This window comes from Nicotiana attenuata, unplaced genomic scaffold, assembly GCF_001879085.1.
Source record: "Nicotiana attenuata strain UT unplaced genomic scaffold, NIATTr2, whole genome shotgun sequence".
NCBI lineage: Eukaryota > Viridiplantae > Streptophyta > Magnoliopsida > Solanales > Solanaceae > Nicotiana > Nicotiana attenuata.
The window spans coordinates 107,165-114,542 of NW_017671199.1; positions in this window are offsets into that span (position 1 = coordinate 107,165).

A 7,378-nucleotide genomic window follows, 5' to 3' on the forward strand; every position below is an offset into this window, starting at 1 on the left:
CCCACCCACAAAAAAAATAAATAAATAAAACTCATGCCCGTACCTGCTAATTGGAGCGTGAATAATATATCGACATCGGTGAAACAAAGGGGTAGGATGGGTCCGACTCTGATACTATTAGCTAGGTTTTGGATTTGAGTAGGCCTAAGGTCTATTTCTTTATCAGCTATATAGTCTCAGCAATTGGTTGCCTGATGAGACAACAGGAAGAACTAAAATACAAATTAGAAAGCTTAGGATGGCTGGATTTTACATATTAGGGGAAGGAGATGAACATCCATGAATCAGAGTTCAAAATTTGCTGTGTTGGCAGATCAAGATAGTACTGTATTGCGAATGTTAAAGATAAACCTCAGTGATGGTAATGAATCTCACGTATAAATCCTACGTATAGGTCTTGTTTCACTACCATTGATTAGGTGTCGAAAGTACAACTTCATTTAAAAGCATCTTGAGGATGAAGCACTCGATATCGTATTCTTTGCTCCTCAAATTGTGAAATGCTCCAATTTCGGATACAATTGGGTGCAGCCACATGTTAGCTTACAAACCCCACATGGTGATGAGCTCTTCAAAAAGTTTTTAATAGAAAACGGCATTAGGTAGGTTTATGAGAGCCATGCTCTGCATGAAGCAAATAGTTCATCAAAAAATGTCTACTAGTGACTAGTGTGGCCTGCCTCATTCTCTCAATTAGTTGTTCTTTTCAATATTCTAAAGAGCCTTTTTATGTGTTTATAAAAAATACCTATCATGTTGAGTTGTCCCACAAAGGTGGGATTTGAGGTCCTTGGTCTCCTTATATGGTCTTGGGTAATCCTCACCTCATAAGCTAGCTTTTAGGGTTGAGTTAGGCCCAATGTCCATTTATCATGGTATCAGAGTCAGGCACATCTCAATTATTGTTGCCGATGTTGAGTCCCTATTTATGTTGTCCACGCTCCAGTTTGCAGGCCTGGGCGTAGGGAGGGTCTTGGGTAATCCTCACCTCATAAGCTAGCTTTTGGGGTTGTGAGTTGTCCCACATCGGTGGGATTTAAGGGCCTTGATCTCCTTATATGGTTTTAGGTAATCCTCAACGTCCATTTATCACTTATGATGTGTTACTGAAGTCTTAAAGAGCTTAATATAGTTTTTCAATTTTTTTTTTAAAAAAGTTTTAGTTTGATAAGGTAGAGCATGAAGCTTTCCTTCTCTTTAAGCTTTCCCACTCAGCATTGCTTTACCGTTAATGATCTGTTTGCTTATGTGGTAAAATTTTGTGCTAAATTTTGATTCCTTTTTTTTTTTTTTTTTTTTTTGTTTAAATTCCAATGGGACTAGGCATTGATGGGCGGGTCAAGCTCATCTTTGGGATAAAAGTACCTGGAATCAAAACCAAAATAAAAAGGGAAAGCAAGGTATTTCTCTTTGTTTCTCTAGAAGACAGTTATTAAATCTAGGGCTTGCTCAAAGTTCAAGTTTTTTGTGAAATCTGATGTTTGAAAAGTCTTATATTGCATGGACATCGGATACTTATCGGTGCTTGATTCACATGGGCAGTCTACTTTGGTGAGTGCCTTGTTTGATTCTTTTTTCAAAGCCTGAACATTACTGGGTCTTAACTCAAGCTATGTTAAGATTTGGTCACTAAAACTCCTTGTAGGTGCTTGTGATGATGAGGAGGCTGCACCAAGAGCATAATTTTTAGGAAGATATAATGTATATTATAAAAATACTCTAATTTAAATAATTATTTTTATATTACGTGCATGGAATATATATTTTATAACCTTTATTTTCTTTCATTCTAAATTATGTAAATAAATTTTTGAATTTTTGTTGTTAATAATAAAATTATTATTATAAATAAATTATTCTAATTAATTTTTTTACTATGCTCATTATTTTGTTATTCCAGCATTATAGATGCTTGAATACTTTTTATTTCTTAATTTATAAAAATATTTATTTATTCTATAGGTAAGTCCATAATATAAATTAAAAAGGGAAAATCATAATATTAAAAAGTTTTTTGAAAAAATAAAAGAAGATAAGATAAGTATTTATAATTTAGAGGGTAAAATAGGTATTTGGCAATCCAAAATTTTGAAAATCTAGTTGAGTGACCTTCTGAGTGAAATAGGTATAGTTGAGTGACTTTGTTGTTACAAACGAAAGAAAAGTGACTTTGAGAGATAATTTGAGATACTCGAGTGACTATTTGAGTAATTGATACTAAATTTTCCAGTAAGATGTTATAGCCTCGAAATAAGTAATATGCTCTCTGGTCCAATGTATCTAAGTTGACTTTTCGTCCAAAAATTATGAAATTTAACTCCAATGTATCTCATTATTGATGCTTTAGCTTATCTTGTCTTGCAGATTCTATATAGAAATTTGGGAGGAGAACCAGGAGTTAACAAAGAGATACATCACTTGATGATTTTCATTGAAGCCTAGTTCAAATTACGATATCGTGAACTATCTAAACATGGATTTATACTGTTCAGATTTCTTAAAGATGCCAGCCTGAAGTTTTGGGCCATGTAAGTACTTAGGTTCTGATAGTATTGCTTTCGGCATCTGTTTTTTACTTGTATACAAAAATCACTGAGCCTGGGATATATTACCCATGCCAGCAATTTAAATAGAAAACAACAGGGTGTTCCTAAGATATGCATTAATGCTAGTACTTGATTCTGTGTGTCGAATGATGAACAAGTACTCAGTAACTTGGCTTTTCTGTATTGAATACTAAGCAAGTTATTGGCTTTTCTGTATTGAATACTAAGCAAGTTGTCTGTCTTAGCTTGGCCTTCTTGTAATGTGGCTTATACTTCTCCTGGCCTTTCAGTGGCTATATACTCGGACTTCATAACAAGCTGTAAGTATAAACAGTAGAGTTTTACAATACCCCAGATGCTTGTACGAATAGTTGTATCTCAAGAGGCCGTATCCCTCATCTACAGTAGAAACATTCGCAACTACATGTATCGAATTATGCCAAGATATTAAGAATACAATGTGAATAATTACTGTTAGAATTATTAATGTTAAGGACTATGCACACAACATTATATTCTGAGTATGCACACAACATTATATTCTGCACTTTAAATTCTCTCATTGAAAATCTTTCTGTGAAGATCCTCTAATGATGGACCCCTGACTAGATTGTTGGGTGTTTCAGCTTTTGTAATTAGCACTGAATTTGAATACCATGGGATAGTAGGCTGTTGAGTCAATTATTTCGTTCTTGGGTGTTCCTGTATAAATTTAGTTTGCGGTGGTAGTTACTGGCAAAGCTGGTAAACATATTGACACCAATTTCATGCAGGTCAAAACTTTCAGCACGAAGATTAACCTTTACCATCTTTGGCTCTGCAAGTGAAATGTTGCTGACATACAATACACGGTTATAAAAAAAAGGTACACAATTATACCGGTATACGGTCAAAATCAGAGGCCTCCGATTTATAGGCTCGAGGGTTCATCTCGAGCCCGAGTTTGGGCAAGGTCGAATTTGAGCCCAATGGATCGTATCCGAGCTCGAAGGTAGGATGCAATGACCAAGTATCAAAGTACAATGGACGCCGAAGCCGAGTACGCTCGACCCCGCAATAGTACCGTTATTGATTTGTAGCAGAACGGGCTAGATTCCTGCCACGTCCTCAAAATCATGGCATAAATCCCGGAATATGATTGTACGATTCCGTACTAAGCGGTTAGACAGCTGTATCAAGAATATTCTGTACTGTAAATAGAAATATACCTTATTTAGGGTTCCCCTATTATATAAAGGGGACCCCAATCATTTGTAGCATCATCTAATCATTGAGAAAAGAATATACTCTCTAATTTTTGCCTACTGTATGAGAATTGTCATTTAACTCTACTGCTTTTACTTTACCGTTCTTGCTTAATTGTTCTTATTATTCTAAACCCACCTCGAGGTCACTGCTGCTGAGTTATGTTGGTTTGATTCACTTACTTCTTTCATTTCTACTTCATATTACTTGATTATTAATTGGTATTGAATATAATCACGTATCTTTAAAATCACAAATCAAATTTAATTGTTACTCATATTTTCGACGTAAACAGTTTGGCGCCCACCGTGGGGCTAAAGATAATAGTGATTGTTTCTTTACTGATTCTTATTACACACGTTATCTTTACACTTTTTCTTGTCAAGATTTTTTTTTCACAGGCCGAAATATGTCTAGCTCACAAAATGCACCTATTCATGACAACGAAGGTCTTGGTGAAAACAACAATGTAGGGGTCGATGTACCACCGGTAAACCCTGGGGAAGTGCCTAATATGGAACCAGTTGATTTTAGTTCTCATATTGCTCTAAACACCAACTTAGGCACAGACCTCGAAGGGAGTGTACGCAGGAAAGCCCGACTATGGGACCAAGGAACACCAGGAATAGGAGATGGGGGAGTCAGCCTCCAAGTGATATTCGAGATGCTGCAGGCTCAACAAATCGCCATCGCTCAACTTCAGAGTCAGAATAAAACTCCAAATACTGCCGAACCAGCTGACTCTCGATGTACTGAACCGGCACTAGAAAGAGCATATGAAAGCGGCTCGGGGACTGACCCCACAATTATGAAGATGCTCGAAGAACTCACTAAGAGGATCGAGTTTGGAGAAAAGAAAATTGAAGACAATGATAAGAAGGTGGAAACTTATAACTCCCATGTAGACCAAATACCGGGGGCACCTCCAGATTTGAAAGGTTTAGACGCCAAAAATTTCATACAAAAACCATTCCCCCAAAGTGCAACTCCGATGCCTATTCCTAAAAAGTTTTGCATGCCCGATATACCCAAATATAACGGGACAACCGACCCTAACGAGCATATTACTCCATACACTTGCTGGATCAAAGGAAATGATTTGAATGACGATGAGATCGAAATGGTCTTGTTAAAAAGGTTTGGAGAAACATTATCAAATGGAGCTATGATTTGGTATCACAACTTAGCTCCTAACTCTATTGGCTCGTTTGCTATGTTAGCAGATGCCTTCGTGAAAGCACACGCCGGGGCCGTAAAGGTGGCCACGAGAAAATCGGATGTCTTCAAAATAAAACAAAGGAACGACGAGATGTTAAGGGAGTTCGTGTCCAGGTTTCAGATGGAAAGAATGAAATTACCACCGGTCTCCGACGACTGGGCAGTATAGGCCTTTATGCAGAGTTTCAATGAACGGAGCTCGAATGCATCTCGACAATTAAAGCAGAACTTGATCGAGTATCCAGCTGTGACGTGGTTAGATGTGCACAACCGTTACCAATCAAAAATCAGGGTCGAGGACGATCAGTTGGGAGCCCCCTCGGGTTCGGTTCATCCTAACAGGTTCGCGGCCAAGCCCCCGAGGGATACGAACAGGGAACGGTATCAACCGTATATTGATCGAAGGAACAACAGTTCAGGTCGGAACGCTCCTCGGAACGATCTGAGAGACAATCGAGGTCAAAGTTCTCGGGGACTCATGAGTAAAAGCGGATTCGATAAGCATACCGATCCCGCAGAGGCACCTCGATTATCGGAGTACAGCTTCAGCGTAGAAGCATTAGGGATTGTGTCAGCTATTGGAAGAATCAAAGACACTAAGTGGCCCAGGCCTATACAGACCGATCCTTCTCAAAGGAACCCAAACTTGATGAGCAAGTATCATGGCACACATGGTCATGGAACAGAGGATTGCAGGCAGCTAAAGGAAGAAGTTGCTTCGTTGTTCAACGAGGGCCACCTTCGAGAATTCCTAAGTGATTGGGCTAAGAATCACTTTAGGGAGAGAGATGCAAGGAAAAATGAGCAAGAAGAACCACAACATGTAATCCACATGATCATTGGCGGAATCGATGTCCATCAACGGCCTGTATTCAAACGCACCAAAGTATCAATCATAAGAGAAAAACGGACTCGGAGCTATGTGCCCGAGGATGTCTTATCATTCTGCGATGAGGAAGCAGAAGGCGTATCTCATCCTCTCAACGACGCCCTGGTAATCTCTATCCTTTTAAATAAAATTCAAGTTAAACGTGTTTTAGTGGATCCATGTAGCTCATCAAACATAATCAGATCGAGGGTCGTGGAACAACTCGGCCTACAAGATCAGATTGTACCTGCATCCCGGGTCTTAAATGGCTTCAACATGGCAAGCAAAACAACAAAGGGAGAGATTATCTTGCCAGTAAACGTAGCCAGGACCGTGCAAGACACTAAATTCCATATCATCGAAGGCGACATGAGGTATAATGCACTCATCGGGAAACCATGGATACACAACATGAGGGCAGTGCCTTCAACTCTTCACCAGATGATGAAGTTCCCAACAGAGGAAGGAATGAAAACGGTCTACGGAGAGCAACATGATGCAAAAGAGATGTTTGCAATCGAGGAAGTGGTGCCGATACTAGAGCCTTTGACCTCAGGGAAATCGAGCACCAAAGGTAAGCAAGTGGCTAAATAGCAATCACAGCCCCCAGCCTAGATGGAGTCAGAGCAATAGGTAATCGAAGACGAAGAAGAGGACTTCCTTACTCCTCGAACCTTCGTTGCTCCCGAAGAGTCCGATGCAACCAAGTCAACTGTCGAGGAACTAGAGCAGGTCATTGTTGATACCCAATTTTTCCCTAGTAATTTTATACTCAAAATACTTCCAAAATAGCATATATGTGCATATATAAGCACACCCAAGAGTTCTGGCATTTTTAATGATTTTTAAACCAATTCATTGCCTATTTTAATACAACAAAATCCAATAATTATTCCCAAAATTATTATTTTGGCGAATAATTCATTTTTATTCTCACATTTGCACCAAAATATAATTAAGGTAATTTTTGCATATTTTTACAAATTTATTTGGTATTTTTAAAGCTAAATTGCATATAATTGCAATTATAGCATGTTTTGTGATTAATAGCATTTTATAATTACAAAATTAGTTCCAGTATTTTTAAGTTAATATATTTATGTAATATTTGTTTACTCAGTATTTTAATTTATTTTTAAAAACCATCATCGCTATTTTTATAAAATAAAACGGGGGAAAAGTGGCTATTTAAAATATGGCCTCAATTTCATTTCAATTACAGCCCAATTTGCACCCCAATTCTAACGAATCCCAACCCCAAATCAATTTAAATCCGATTACTTGATCCAATCGCCCAAACCCGCCCGTTTTCTTTTTAAAATCTGAGCCATTGATCATTTTGATCAACGGCCCAGATCTCTTCTTTCCTTTTTAATTCCAAACGACCCCTAAACCCTACCCCATTCTTTCAGAAGCACCGCCTCTAACTCTTCTCTTCTCTCAAAAGCTCTCGAGCTCTCTCGAAACCCTAATCGCTCTCTGCCACCTCCAACCTTAAATC